Here is a 17,021-nt window from a genome sequence, read left to right on the forward strand (position 1 = left end):
AGCGAAGCAATGCAGTGGGGTGAGCACTGGATGTCAGATGACGTGCATGTCTGTAGAGGCCTAGTCTACTGCTCAGCATAATGCCATCCCAGCAAAAAGAGCGTGATAGGGACAGAGAAATCTGGCTACTTCCATATATATAATCTTCCCTCCAGGTCATCAAGACAGTTGTTCATCACCATCTCCCGATCATTCTCTACTCCAAAAACCATGATATTTTCTACCCCTGTTAGAGCACCTCGACCTCCCACCCCTTTCAAATTTCCAAGTTTTTCCTTCCTGTGAGCTTGCTTCTGCTTCCATCTTATGTACCCCATCCATCTTTCACTACCCCTCATTCTTACTTACATCTCTTGCTTGTCTGTCTGTCTATTTTGTCCCTCGTCCCTGCAGTTGGCATTTCCCCCTGCTCTTTCTGCTCTTCCTTCCGTTCTGTTGCATCCTGATCTCTTCCATGAGCCTTGACTCTGTATATAAAACGTCTGAGTAGGAAGGATATTTGGTTTACAAGTAATAACATATAAAAATACATAGATATAAAATAGTTGAGATATTACTCTGGACAAGGAATCGAATGGGGAACTGTTTGTATCATTGTGTTCAGGTCTGTTGCATTTCATTTTGGTTAGAGTTTCTTCAACGACTGTACATCTCGATACCGCTCGTCGAGTTTGATGGTGGCGATGATAACTGGAATCGAGTACAGACAGACTTAGCAAATTGTGATGCGTTTACTGCGACGATCAGCAAAGGAAGCATAAATGAAAGCATATAAAAGATCAGCATCGGAAGATGGTTTCGAAAGGTGATCATTCACATGGTCTCTTTTGCATTCGCTCAATATCAGCAATTTGGAATATCATGAGAACTGAACTCTATACAGGGGCTCCAAATTACACGATGGGCGAATGTACAGCTTGTAGATCATTATTCAGTATCCAACTTTCACACCATTCTTTTTGAGCTTACACAAGATGTAGAAATGCCGAGAAGCATTGCGAACCATATGCTCAACCTGTTGATTCCACTGCAGATTGTCTTGAATTATGACGCAGAGAAGCTTCATAAATGAAACGGTTTCCATGGAAACACCATTGATCGCTAGTTGAAGAGAAGGTAGTGGTTTGAAAATAAATGATATCCCCCATTATCCTACATTTCTTTGGCTTTGGCATCATGCGATTGTCACAACACCATTCATGAAGCAAGTCCAAATGTGATTGCATGCAAGACTTCTCAGTCCTTTGCAAGATTTCAACGATACCAAGGTCATCGATGTATTTCTATTGGTGTATGCCCGCAGCAGCGGCATCATGGACCATCACGAGGAAGATGATCGGCCCAGTTTTTCTGCGCTACAGCACTCCACATCAGAGTTGAAATAAGTCGGAAGGAGCTCCATTGTACCAAACAGTCTGAAATAACGGTGATAGGAAAACACAAATCATGGGCAGAATTGCACGGTTCACTCCAAGTTCAATCATCCTTTCAAACACAGTCGTGTAGTTAATATGGTCAAATGGACAAAAATTTGCATAGTAGTTCTGTTTGTTGAGGCCCTTGTTTGTACAATCCATCATATGGTACAAAATAGTGATTGATGGAACATCCTTTCAAATTACCAATGTTTTGTGTATCAATCACATCTGTAATATCCTTCATCATCCAGTCAACTAAAAAGCCCTCAAAGACATGAGACATGACAGGTGTAATAGATACTGTGCAAAGCTGATCGTATTTCGTGACTGGGTTGGTTTTAGGAAACGGACATACAGATGCATTTTCCAGGTGCCAGGAAAGCATCCAGATATGAGGCATGCATTTAAAAGTTCAGACACTTCATATTAAACTTCCTTAAGAAGTCGTGAGTGGAAATCAAAAGGACGCACAGATGCAGTTCCAAACGTTCCAATGGAGTAGACACTCATAAACTTGATAATGCTCAATATAATCAGGAGAGGTGATGAGGCTGGGAGGGATGGTGTCAACAAAGACAAGTTTCAGGGAGGAACAGTGGAACAAATTTGCACAAGATAAAAATTAATACCAAATTTTTGTGGATCAATCACATCTGAAATATTCTCCATCACCCAGTCAACTAAAAAGCTCTCAAAGACATGAGAAATGACAGGTGCAATCGATAGTGGGCGAAGCTGGTCGTGTTTTGTGACTGGTGGTTTTAGGAAATGGACATACAGATGCATTTTCCAGGTGTCAGGGAAGCATCCAGATATGAGGCATAAATTTAAAAGTTCAGTGAAAGTCTCAGATAATTCGTATGAAATTTCCTTAAGAAGTTGTGAGTGGAAATCAAAAGGATGCAGATGCGGATACATTCCAATGGAGTAAACACTCATAAACTTGATAACGCTTGATAATCGGGGGAGGTGATGAGGCTGGGAGGTAGGGTGCCAGCAAAGACAAGTTTAAGGGGGGGAGAGTGCAACAAATTTGCACAGAATAAGAATCAAGTTCAACTGCAATTTCAGTTGACTTATCAACACCAGGGAAGCATATAATTCACTTACGCAATCCAGTTGTGTTTCTAATTCGTTGATGCCACTTTTCTGATTGTGATTGCTTCAAATGGTCAATCTTGTGATTATATAAGTTAATCTTTGACAGTTTGATTTCACACTGAAGCTCATTTGTAGATATATGTATGTGTCAGACCCTCGTTTGAATGCCACATCACGTTGAACCAAGAGTCTATGAATACTCTTGGTCATCCAAGGCTTATCATGAGGACAGCATATAATCCTAAGTTTTTTTTTAACCTTAGTCCTATCAATAGGGGTCTTTTTAGACGCCAGGCATACATTTTTATGTATTATTTCTACATTAGTTTGACAATGTATTTCATGTTTTATTAGTTTGTTTACTTATATGTGCCGGGAATAAATATATATGATGTTTTATGATCCAAACTCGCTGCACATAGTTACAAGCAAATCCTTTCTAGGGTCCAAACAGACCCCAGTTGTTTTCGTTCATTGATTTGTTTACATGATAACTTCATATGGTATTTATAACGGGCAAGTACTCTAAAAAAAAATTTCTGCTTATGTTTGTTCTATCTCTATCTCTCTTGTGCAGCCTTATGGCTGCTGGTTGCATCATTGGTTAGGGACATGGCTCTGCCGCTGATGCAGTGTCTCTATTACCAATATACTGGTACTCATTTTGCCGACCTCGGAAGGATGATAAGCTGAGTCAATCCCGCCTGGTATTAATTCAGTGGAAAAACGGGGCACGAACTCAGGACCCAAGGATCCCAAGTCAGCCACCCTAACCGCTAAGCCAACACCAGGCTGCTTCTTTATCAGCAAAACATCATCCAATCAAAATAATTATGTTTCCTCATTGATGTGAAACTTTAGCAGATTGAATGAAATTTAGTGCTTCTCAGTTGGGGTCATCAAATTCCCAGTTGGTTGGTTAATTTTATATCGATTTTTCTTATCTTTGTTGACTTCATCAATAAAACACCATGTTTAGTCATTGATGTGAAAATTTGGCAGATTTAGTGAAATTGAGTTTATTTTTTAGTTAGGGTCTGAACACACCCAACTGGTAAGAATAGGTCATAAAATATATTTGTAGGACTAGCGTTAAAATGTTGTTTATATTGATTAATTATTGACTAATTTATGAAATTGCGCAGTCATAACATTAGCATCTTTGCAATCAGTAATTACTGAACAATCTATCTGCATACAATCCATTGAACAAAAATGCATATCTATGAAATGCGGAAGGGTCAGAAGAAAGTCTTTACCGATTTCCAAGGTGGAATACACTGATGTGGATGAAATAGTATCACCGAATGATCACTAGTTGAAATGGAGGCACGAATATCCGGTTGGTAATATCACATTCATAAATTATTTTAATAAATGCAAGAAAAGGACATATCATTCCTGACGTGCAATTTACGGGGGGAATTTATCGAAGCATATGGGAAGTATTCATCAAAATAGAGCTGCACGTTTGCAAAGTGCTCCTCAAAGAGTGTACTCATTGTCCAGACAGTATGATGCAGAAGTGCCATGATTCTTGGTCCAGGTATAAAGTGCCGGATTGATAATTTATTGCATCACAAGGTGTGCTCGAATGGAAGTAGAGCTGGAGACCTGATTGATAGAATTACTTGATGGTAAAAAAAAATTCCGCTGCGTCTTTTGACGAATCGGAGGTGAGGTATCGCAGGCAGCCAGGCAAGATTGTAAATTATAGCCATAACCTCAGGGGTAAAGTCAACCCACTACTCCCCCCACCCCACCCCACCCACAGAAATTATTCTACCTGTCAGCTGAAATGGTCACCCTTTCCTGGTTCAATAGACAAATGACATGAAGGAACTATTCATTCAGCATTACTTCATACGTAAACATTCCTTCTACCAAACATTCCATGATTGCTTGGTCAGTCGAAGACAAGCTTGCTGCTGTCTATAGTGTGGAATACATAATGGTGGAAAGAATTATTTGCAATCATAATTATTTTCACATGGATGAGCGAAACAATAGAAGGCAGCAGTTTCAAAACTGACAGGCGATCAAAGGGAAGCATGGAGCCAAAGACTTCATGCATGAGTGTATGAGTGGCATCAGTAAAGGGGTGGTGTGGGAGGGGGGGCTGGAAGTAAGAGTAAAATAAAGCAGGGATAGATATGGAAGAAAACATGAGGTGATGATGGACAGCACTCTCAAAGGACTGGAAGGAAGGGAAGGAGAGACAGTCAACCTCAGAGTTTGTGGCCCAAGTTCGAGCACAAAATCACAAACATTGCAGCCAGGTGGAAAGTGGACTCGTAAATGCATGGAAGAAAATTGTGATTTCTTTATTATTCACAAAACCAGAAAGGAATCTGAGCAGAAGCAATATTGGAAGTGGTGTAAAGTCAACAAGAGTGGGAGAGTGAGACAGATGAAAGGCAAGAGATGGGGAGATGGCTGTTCTGTTCTCCAACTCCTCTTCCTCTTCTCTTTATATAGGGTGAGGCCCAATGGCACCAAGCTGTGATACTCCTCACAAACTGCTTCTCAAAGCCTTGACCACAATACTCCTCCACTTCCCTCTTTTCTCAGCCAACACTCTCCACTCTTGAGCCACCCCTACCTTACGGATATCCCTCTTCATACAATCCTCCCATCTCAACTGCGGTCTACCTCTTTTCCTCCTACCTTGCTCTCTCAGTGTTGTATAGTAAAATCAGCCAACAAGTAAGTCCTTTGGCTCAATCGTTTAATGGCAGCTCTCACCTCCTTCACTCCTCACAACCCGCTAACGTCACTCTCAGTTCTGCCTCGACAGTTTGGTCTCATCATGCATCCATTAATATTCATGCAACTCCCAATACCACATATTCCATTTTTCGTGAAAAATAGCAACAAACAAGTCTGAAGACGACGATGGTTCACGAGCGGTATTTGACGATGTAGATCGTTTCAGAAGTCAAGGATGAGACAATGTGATAATTTTTGACCAAGTTATAAAAATGATCAACATGATGTGGTACAGTGACAGGTTATTAGCTGCAAAATGTCGAAAACCTGGTTTCGTTCAACAACTTTAAAAATTTGACCTTTGCGTAACCTTTAAAGGTCACAAAACAATGTTATGGACATTAAAATAAGGAAACGGGATACGTGATATAGCTTATTGGAGTTAGTTCGCCGAAGAAGGTCGAAAACCCGGTTCGATTCCCACAACTTTGAAAATTTGAGCTTTGTGGCCTTTAAAGGTCAAGGATTATGACCTTTGGTGCAAAACTTCCTCTGGAACATTCCAGGAACAATATAACGTCATATAGGCTATATGGCATTTCACACTCCTCGGATTATACATACTTTGATGAAATCAGCGTAAAAACAAACTTGAAGGGGGCGCCACGGGTAAGGTGTTCGAGATAGAGCAAAATGGTTTCAAGACTTTAGGTGGGGAATGACCTCAAGATTATTATATGCATAAAAAATATTGTCATCCGAGCTCTCAAAGTTTGGGTGGTCGTATGATTTTTATGTCAAAATTCACAATTTTCTAAGTTTTTGACCTTGTGAACTTGACCTTGGGATGAAAATGAAAAATCGGACAACGACAAGTTTTAGATAATTCATTTTGCTATTCAAATACCGAAGAACCCAATCCATTCAGTCAATTCCCGAGAAGATAGATTTTTAATCCAACTACCCCCTAAAAAATGGCTATTTTTTGGGCGTGGCTCCACCCACAATGGGTGGAAACACAACTATACACTGATATCGTCATCCAAGGTTTGTCATGAGGACAGCATCTAATCCTAAGTTTAGGATTGATATCGAAAACACAACTCGACATTGATATCGAAAACACAAAAACATATCCAGGAAAACACAACTAGACATTGATATCGAACACATAACAAAGTTTCATCAAGATCGGATCAAAGTCCACGGAGTTATGCTCTGGAGACAGACACACAGACATAACGAATATAGTGGTCACTCTGGCTGGGGCTCATGAACCAATAAAGAAAAAAAACAAAGAACATAGTGAGTATGTCACATGACAAAGTCGTTGGTCCATTCTGGGGCTCGACAATATCTCGTCCCACAACGAACACCTGGAGTAAAAACTTGTGGAGGCATATGTTGGACAGAGCTATGTGACCTATAGTCCTCAGAACCTGTCGTATTTCCAGCAGAAAGTCCATTTGAGGTCTCAATTGCAGGTGCTAGATGAATTTCATTCCACACTTTCCCATCAGAGTCTGAAGATGATCTTGAGAGGTTGGGTAAACTTGTTTTGTCCTTTCTGGTGAGGTCCAGGTTTCCGAACTCGCATGAAAGAACCACATTGAAAGGTGGAAAGTTTTGCTCCCCGACGCTTGTCTGTGTATCGTTTAGACTTCCCTTGTTTCTGTTGAACACAGCGTCTCACATACTCGAGTCTTGCAGCAGGTACACTGATTTGATGGTCCCCAGTGTGCAACTTGGTGTGCAATGTACGCCAATGTAGAAGTTCAGCAGGGGTCTGATGAGTTGTTGCATGTCTTTTGCTCTATGTGTTTGCAAGAAGTTGGGTACGAATGATTTCGAGGTCTTCCCTTCGAGATTTGTAGTGTGTAAACAGTCCTTAAACACTCTGTTGAAGCGTTCTATCTCCCCGTTGGTTTGTGGGCAATAGAACTACGTCAGTGTTTGATGTTTCTTTCCTGCAGGAATGTTTCAAACTCAGATGAAACAAACTGAGATCCATTGTCAGAGATAAGTTCCCGTGGGTTTCCTTCATGACTGAACACTGCAGTCAGGAACTTGATAACTGTAGCAGATGTAACTTGGGACGTAAAGGCGACTTCTGACCATTTGCTGAAGTAATCAATTAAGGTAATGGCATAGTGACAGTCCATTTGGCCGTTACCAAGTAGTCCCACTACATCGATGGCAAGCTTTTCAAAAGCAGCATGAGGAAGCGGAACTGGTTGCAAAGGTGGAACCCGTTTTACAGCTGTTTTATCATGCATTTGGCAAGTAATACAGGACTTGATGGCAACTTCCACGTGGGAATCCATCCCTGGCCACCAGTAGAGGTCATGCAGCCTTTGTTTAGTCTTTACAATACCTTCATGTGTATCATGGGCAAGCTGGATTAACTTGGGTTGAAATTTTGTAGGCACTATCACACGGTGAGTGCCCCCAATCAAGTTATCCTCCTGTACAGCCAGAAGGCACAATGAAGAAATCAGCAGGCACAGAAACATGGTTGTGTCAAACCTGTAATTGAAGACAACCAACTACAGAGATCGGTTTTTTAAGGTAAGCCACCAAGTGTAATTTTGATTCTGCAAGAAGTGCATTCTTGAAATGCTCCAGGTAGGTAGACTCTGGAAGAATGGAAACGACTGAACCTGTGTGCACCAGCAATTTAGCTGAGCATGCCGAGCCATCAGATGTGCAAAGATGAACATCACAAAATATGTTCCTTCGAATTTGTTCAGAGGCTTGTGTGTTTATGCTTAAAACAGTAACATCTGACACAGTCACTTCCCGCACTTGACATTTGTGGTCTTCACTGCGACATACTTTAGCAAAATGTCCACTTTTGCCACACTGCCAGCAATTTACATCTTTTGCAGGACATCTGGGGTAATAATGCCTGGTGTTGGCTTAATGGTTATGGTGGCAGGCTTGGGATCCAAGGTTCCTGAGTTCAAACCCTGCTCAGCTGTTGAAATATTACCGGGTGGGGGTTAACTCGACCTATCATCCGTCCGAGGTCAGCAAAATGAGTGCCAGCTTGCTGGTATCCTGTGTCGGAGTGGCGACCCGTCCAGGATTGTGCCCAATAGCCAAGGAGTCTGCTTCGGCAGCACCAACGCTCTGCACAGAGTATGGTCCCAATGGATGGGATGGATGGGGAAATTGACTAAGTGCATTGCAGAACCACACTGATAACAAGTACTCTCTTGGCGTACCTGTCGAGCCTGTGAAAAATTTGACTTTGCATGTTCATTTAATGTGTCCCTGTGGATGGGGTTGCGTCTGTATTGCCCCACGATGGTACGTGCTGGTATCGTTTTAACATCCTGAAAGGACGTCGACGTGTCACATGCAATCGCTTTTGCTTCCACCATGGCTGATTCGATTTGTCTCGCCATTACGAGGGCTTTCTGCAGTGTAAGCTCCGGTTCCAAAACAGCCATTCACGAATACGAGCTGTGAGGGTTTTTTTTTCCACGAGCCGATCTCATACCATTTCATCAGAGAGATCACTGAACTCGCAATTAACCGCAATCTCACGTAAAGCAGCAACAAACTGAGCAGTCGATTCACCCGGCCTCTGTGCTCGTTGACGAAACATATATCGTCCAAAAACAACGTTCACCTTTGGCATGAAAAAGGCTGTTAATGCAGCGACGGCAGCAGAGTACGTGTCCCCATCAACAGGAAGGGTATAGAATAAACACTTCCCTTCAGTTCCTCGGCAGTGTAGAAGCAATGCGCTCTTCCTCGCATCAGAAAGTGTGTCATCATTTACCGCCAGCATGAAGTTCTCGAATATGTGCATCCGAGAGGTAAAAGATATCGAAGGCTCACCCGGACTTGGTAAGAATGCAGCAGGTGATGTCAGAGCAAGGTGAGCAGTTCCACCTCTGTCACCAATATGATGTATAGTAAAATCAGCCAACACGCAAGTCCTTTGGCTCAATCGTTTAATGGCGGCTCTCACCTCCTTCATTCCTCAACAGCCTGCTGACATCACTCTCGGTTCTGCTTCATCAGTTCTGGCTCATCATGCATACATTAATATTCATGCAACTCCCAATACCACACTCAATCTATCCACTCTCTTTGTCATTCTCTCTTCCCCCACCCACACCAAGTGTCCAGCCAATCTCAGCTGGCATTTCACCAATCTCCTGCCTCAGTTCATCCATCCTCCTTCTAGCCACCCTCTTCACTCCCACAATCCTCCTGACCCAGTTCTCGCAAACCTGCAACCTCTGTTGTCTCTCTGTCAGTGCCACCATCTCCAGACCGTAAAGGTAGGTCAGCATTACACATGACATCAGAACCTTCCCTTTCAATTTTCTTGATACCTTTCTGTCTGCCATTCTCCCTCCACCCTCCTCCATACATTCACACCCACCTGAATCCTCCTTTGCACCTCTACCTCGAGGTTGCCATCCCCAGTCACTGTTCCTCCCAGACTCTCAAACCTATTTCCCTTCCTGATCTCCTTCCCCTCTAATCTGATATTAATTTCTTGTCTCTGCTGCCCGACCCGCATCACCTCAGTCTTCTCTATACTCACTGTCAGTTAAAAGCTCGATGTTGTGGTATTTGTGAATAAGCATTAATAAATGCCAATACATGAACGAGTAAAATGGACGGTTACATGTTAGAAGTTTGCTGCAGCACACATCGGTAAAGGGTAATATAAATTGCTTGATGTAATGAGCTAATTTTGACTGCAGAGGGCAGAACTGTACTATAAATGCCTTGTCAGATTTGTGAAGGTGCTGGAACATTCTCAAACGAAACTTCCAGTTTCGACGAGAATCGCATTTGCTGGAAGGCACGGGATTGTTTTCTCTTACTCTATAAACTCGTGAGAGGGAGGTGTAAGGAAATGGGTGACATGTGACAAGACATGCGTTTCGATTGTCTCCATGCTCGATTGAACTCTGATGAGTGAACAAGGTGTTAATGCCCAGAACAGTTCTTCACATGTGGAGCCTATTATAATGAGGTTGATTAAAAACTCATTAAGATTGTGTATCGGGAAAGAATTCCTTTGAGCTCTTCAAGCATCCTGGATGGGCCAGCGTACACGAGAGACCACCACGACAAGACTCAATCGTTCAACAGCCCTGGTGGACGAGGTGAACATGCGTGAGTTGAGCTGGCAGGACAGAGACACTGGGCGGAAACACCTCAACGTGGGAATCATTGTTGGGCATTGCATTGTATGTGATGGTGAACTTCCTCATTTGACCTTGTATCTGTTTTTTGAATTACAAGTTTCAAAATGTTACGTGGTTGATGTGGTCATTGTAACATCATTCAGAAGTCACAAACCCCAACTGACAAAGATCCATTTGAGTAGGAGGCGACCAATATGATCGTTCATACTCATGAAGTGCAAACCTTGGATTGCAGTCGTTATAGAATGGGCTTGTTTTGGCACCACGAACAACATACACACACTAAAGGGAAGGAAACCCGAAAGGTAAGTGTACCACAGACACTCATCTTCAGTCCATGTTTCCCAAATGCCTCCTTCCACTCCCCTCGTACTTCTTGCATCTCCCACCCACTCTCCACCACAACAGCCAGATTGCTTGCATACAGCATCCTTCCAATACTAACCCTCAAGCTCACCTTCCTGCTTTCCAGCTCCATCACCATGATAAACATGAGTGGGCTGAGGATAGGCGAGTATGGGAACATGGGAAAAGCAGAAAAAGAGTAGGATGGAACATTCCAAATGACTACTTATACTTAAAGGCCTGGTCACAACTTGACGTTTTAGCCAACGTATGCCGATTTTTGAATTTTTTTTCTAAAACGCTGGCACACGTTGAATACGTTATGGGTAAGTTTTGATAACATTGAGAGCACGCTGAAAAACACTGCCATACGTCGTTGTACGCTGGATTTAAACGTTGTACTTTTTGGTTGTCCTCAAATTTTTTCATGCCTGAAATTTCACGACGTATGCCGGCGTATGACTCACATGTTCCGCTACGCTGGCCACAAGTTGTATGCACGGTCTGCGATCGTTGACAGATGTCAACACATGCTACTTGTAAGTTAATCATAAGTTGAGACACACCGACGTAATGTTTAGCGTACCCAAAACTTATTTCTAACCTATGATTAACGTGTTGTTGGCACGTTACGCGATCGTAGCCACACGTCGACAGACGTTACTTTTAAGTTACTCATAGGCTGAAAGACGTCGGTATAATGGATCGTCCTTGTGTCAGCGTCCACGGCCACGGCCAGGACACTTATTTGCACCATTCTTCAAACTTTTCTTCGGCATGACGAGGATGTTCACACTTCGATGTCGAGCTTGGCTATGATTCCAATTGTCCATCGGCAGCGTCCATTTAAAATAGTCGAGTTTGAGCGTTTTAACACGTTCAGAAGAAACGCTTCAAATTTCAAAACCCCAGCGTCAAAAAACAAAGGCGAGTGACAGCAATTTAAATCGTTCATTGTAAACAATGAAAACAGCTGAGTGGTACCGTTTAAAAGTCGTTGAGTGTAAAAAAAAAAAATCCAATTGTTGAGCGCAAGCGTCTACTTTCAATAGTGGAGTTTGAGCGATTTAACACGTTTAATAGAAACGATTAAAATTTCCGAGCGCCAGCATCAAAAAACAAAGGCGAGTGACAGGAATTTAAATCATTCATTGTAAACAATGAAAATAGCTGAGTGGTACCGTTTAAAAGTCGTTGAGTGTAAAAAAAATCCAATTGTTGAGCGCAAGCGTCTACTTTCAATCGTGGAGATGCAGCCATTTAAATCGTTGAGTGTCAGCCTATGAATAGCAAACCCCACGTCACCGGCAAAGATAAACTGCCGCACGATATGGATAAGTTAGGCTATCGTTGGGCATAGTTTGTGAACGCCGGCTTCACGATAATTATTCGTTGGTATACCGTATCTATAAGTAATCAAAGGGCTCTATGCACATTATGAGTTCATTGTGCATTTGTCTAACCCGTTATGAATAGACCTAAATCGTAAAAACAAGCTATAGCTCATTGTTAAAAAAGCCCCATAAAAAATTAGCCGCGAAGAACTTCGAACAATGGTGAAAAGATGTCTCCTACCCGTGGACACGTGGACGCAAGGACGATCCATCATAACCCACACCCTCCCCCTCACCTACTACTGCCAACATGAACAAACGACTACTAATACTAATACTGATACTATTACTGCTGACATAGACATCGACTCAAAAACACTGTTGGGTTCCCATTTTATGAGCAGCATTTTTATATACCAATTCCCAAAACCGCTGGGAACACGTCTTTATATGGCAGTTGTAAGCTAGAAACATGTTCATTTATTTTTTTTTGTCGACCGGAAGACGTCATTGGAATACGTCTACAAACGTCGATGTGTGTTGGGACTACGTAAAGAATTGGTTCAAAGCACGTCAAACGTAAGTTAGAAATAAGTTTCATGTAAAAAAGACATTACCGCGACGTGTTTCGACTTATGAGTAGCTTATAAGTAGCCTTTGTGGACGTGTGTAAGTGTCCGCATATCGTGTGTACAACTTATCCCCATCGCATGCGGAACGTGTGTCATACGCCGAGTACGTCCACAAATTTTGAACATGTTTAAAATTTGACGTACTCTACTTACTACGACGTATGATAGCGTACTTTAGCGTTGTACTCACGTATACCAAACTTACTCATACCGTATTTGACGTGCCCCAACATTTTAGACACATTTTTCTTAGGTCGGCATACGCTGGCAAGATCGCCAAGGTGTGACCGCGATGTTGACACTTCCATTTCTACGGCAGTTATGATTCGAATCGTTGTGCATCAGCCTTTTAATAGGCTACGTCACCACATCGTCGGCGATGCGTGCAACGCGCTATGCCTAAGTTAGACTATCGTTGGGCATCGGTTGTGTAGGCCGACAACAGGTTCAGCATTCGTTGGTATAAGTTATCTATAACACAACGAAACGTTCTGTGTCCGTTACCAATGCGTTATACATAAGACCAAGTCGCTATGAATACGTCCGAATCTTTAAAAAAAAACATCAAAAGTTCAACGTAAGCCAACGTTTTACATACATTTTAATACGTTGCCATCGCTGGCTAAAACGTCAAGGTGTGACCGGGCCTTTAGCTCTACAAGGAAACACAGAAAAGCACATAATTACAGAGAAGCAAAAAGATACACAGACAAGCACAAGTAATACACAAAGAAGCAGATGATATGACCAATGAAAGAAGGAATGAATGAACACTGAAGAAATGAGGAGAGGAGAAAAAATAAAGGTATTTAAAATTACTGCAAATTGCCTTTTTGGTGTTTTCAAATGAATTTAATAATTGGGGGTAAAATAATATTGAGAGCGAGGAAAGTTAGACGAGCCGAGAGATGGAGATGTGAACAAGGATCCAGACCACGTGGGAAACAAACGAAAATTAAGACAGAATATGCAAAGAAGCACATGTAAAGGTCCAACTATGAACACAAAGGACATCCACAAGTTTTATAGAACAGTTTGGGAAAAATTAGAAGAGGATAGAGAACAGAGAGATGGGGATGGAAAATAAATATGGAAAATACTTTAGTTGTGGCCAATACTTGAAAAATCCAAACAAGTTACAAACAGTAGGAAAACAAAAAAAGTATTGGACACTTGACGATAGCAATCAACACAGTAACATTTAACAATGCAAAAAGAAAGTTACAACAGGGGGACTCAAAGTAAACTGGGTTGTCGACTTAGCTTGGTAGGCGACCGATAGGACTCATCTGCACACCTTTTTTGTCCACAAAGTTAAGTTTTGTGGAAGAGCTAGAACGCAAAATGGATTCGGAAGCAACGGAGCAAAGGGAACAGCAGAAAGAGAGGGGAGAGACACCAACAATGGGGCCGAAAACCAAAACAGAAGAAGATTGACAAACAAGGAATTTTGTTGAGTAAGAATGAGCAGTAGGGAAGGATGCAGGAGCAAACTCGCAGGAAGGAAAAACTGGAAATTTAGGGGGGAAAGGGGTGTGTGTGTGCTTTAATGGGAGTAGAAAATATCATGGTTTTGGAAGGGGAATGATCTGAGATGGTGATGAACGGATGCCTTGGTGACCTGGGGAGTGGGGGAGGGAATATATATATATATATATATATATATATATATATATATATATATATATATATATATATATATATATATATATATATATATATATATATATATATATATATATATATATATATATATATATATATATATATATATATATATATATATATATATATACATACATATATACACATATACTTCCGAGGTCGGCAAAATGATGAGTACCAGTATACTGGGCCGGTGTATACCTCGGTTAAAATAGGTGTACCATATCCCTGTGTCGTAAGAGGCGACCAGGGTTGCGTCAGGAAGGGCATCCGGTGTAAAACATGTGCCAAATCACTATGCGGATCATACGGATGATCCGCTGTGGCGACCCCTAACGGGAGCAGCTGAAAGCAGAAGAAGAAGACATATATACACATATACATATATATATATATATATATATATATATATATATATATATATATATATATATATATATATATATATATATATATATATACACATATACATATACATATATATATATATACACATATACATATACATATATATATACACATATACATATATATATATATATATATACACATATACATATACATATATATATATATATATATATATATATATATACACATATACATATATATATATATATATATATATATATATATATATATATATATATATATATATATATATATATATATATATATATATATATATATATATATATATATGAAAGTAGCAGGATTTCTCTGTCCTTCCATCCATTGCTGTGTCTGTCACAATCTTCTCGCTGGGACATCATTGCGGCCTCTATGACGTGCATGGCATCCCGACATCTGGTGCTCAACCCGTCATGTCGTTTTTCCACCTGCCGGGGGAGGGGTGGGAAGGATGGGGGCAGTGGTTTAACGTGGTAGAAAATACCATGGTCTTGAATGGGGGTGATCTGAGATGATGATGAACAGCTGTCTTGAACATGTGTAGGGGAGAATGAGATTGAAGAGAATAAGGAAGTGGGTTCCTCAGACAGGAAAAAAAAAAACTAGAACAAATGAGTGGAGGTGAACAGTGATTCTGAATTTTTGAAATTTCACCAGAAGGGAGTTGATGTTGGACCACCTGCTAACTGCAGAAATCTGTGGGGAGCGGACAAAGCACGGAAATAATATGGATGATATTGAGGGCCTTGGTTTCCACGGCATCAAGCTGAGCAAGGTGTCAGGCAGGGGGCATGAGCCCAGAGCTGGCAGCCATATTCAATTAAGCTGTGGGCGAAGGCCTTTGTAGGTGGATAGGAGTTCAAGTGGGCCAAGGAATCACTTTGCACGACGGAGGATGCCCAGTCAGTGGCTGGCTTTGAAGTTGAAATGTTGTTTGCCCAAGAGAGGCCATGGCCGATTATAACACCCAAGAGTTTGAGTGACTGAAATTCTTCAAGAGCAATGTTAAGAAAACAGATGGGAGGGTTTGCCAGATGTCCTTTCCTTTCGGAAAGGTCCTTTCGGAGAGAGAGCTAAAGTAAGAGTGCGAGATCTGTCAATATTGAAAGACTTGTTCCAAGTGCTTGGCCAGCTTGTGATTTTATCAACAACTGAAGAGCTTGAAGAGGGTGCTGCCTGTCTACGTTATGGATAAGATATATGATGGCAGAGTGTGGAGTTGTCAACATTTTCTTTTTCTAGGATAAAGAGTATTTTCTAGAGAGTACAAGAGATCATTGATGAAGATTGAGGATATTATAGGACCAAGAGTACTGCCTTGGGGCACACCAGCCTTTAAAGTGAAAGGAGATGAAAGGATTATGGTAAGAGCCACAAGTTGACTACGAGAGTAGAGGAAGTCAGTAATCCAAGAGTGTAGGTGGCCTTGAGTGAATGTCATATGCAGAGAGTTTGGAGAGAAAGGCAGGGTGCCAGACTGTATTGAAAGCTCAAGATATTTCTAAAGAGATGGCGCTGGTCTCATTTCTGACAATGAGAATCTCCATCCATTTTTGGGAGAGTATAAGCAGCGTGTCCAAGGTCAAGTGACCTGGTCTGAATTTGAATAGATGTGAGATAAGGTCGTTAGAGAAAAGGAAGGATTTTATGTCAACTGTGATGATGGACCCCAACTAAACATGTAAACCCCAACCAAACAGAAAAGGCAACAAAACAGGCAAAGCAGATTCACAACATCCCTTTGTGAGTGAGCCTTTCCAAAGAAGACAAGAGATGGATGACAAGGGACAAAGTCATCTTGACTAACCAGTCACATGCTGGCTCAACAATCAAAGCAGATGTCAGCTCCTCACTGATGGACTGAAAAAGTTGACAGTAATATTGGCATTTTTATGTATACAAGGATAAGATTGCCTCGTTAACCCTGTGCTTTATTATCTAAACTGCTGTTCAGACCTGGCCCATCCTTCAACCGGCAAATTCTGAGCTTGACTGCTGCAATCAGTTTTTTGCAGCACCACCACAGACTCAAGCCTCAAGGATGTTTGAGAGGCCAGGTGTAAGTATTGCTGCAACCATCGCACTTCTTCTTAATTTGTATGCAGCACAAGGCTGCGGGGTAGTATCATTGGCTGAGGGTACGGCTGTGCCGCTAATGCAATGACCTCTGCTGGTTTTGGCAGGAATTTGGAATTTGGAACTTGGCCATGGTGTCGATGACACATC

At 41.5% G+C, this 17,021-nt stretch overlaps 1 long non-coding RNA gene across 2 annotated transcripts in view; it reads left to right on the forward strand.

The window, feature by feature from the left end:
- Positions 1 to 10,518, forward strand: part of LOC147024439 (uncharacterized) — a 138,685-nt gene extending 128,167 nt beyond the window's left edge. Inside the window, exons 3-4 of one of the 2 annotated variants that reach the window (XR_015059023.1) lie at positions 9,365 to 9,526; positions 9,780 to 10,518. This is a non-coding gene — a long non-coding RNA (uncharacterized LOC147024439). Of the gene's footprint in view, positions 1 to 9,364 lie in introns of both variants that reach the window. The other variant, XR_015059022.1, reaches the window with a different exon arrangement.
- The last annotated feature ends 6,503 nt before the right edge of the window (positions 10,519 to 17,021 follow it).

This window comes from Eptatretus burgeri, chromosome 6 (assembly GCF_056783735.1).
Source record: "Eptatretus burgeri isolate ZD-2024b chromosome 6, Ebu_testis_v1, whole genome shotgun sequence".
Classification (NCBI taxonomy): Eukaryota; Metazoa; Chordata; class Myxini; order Myxiniformes; family Myxinidae; genus Eptatretus; species Eptatretus burgeri.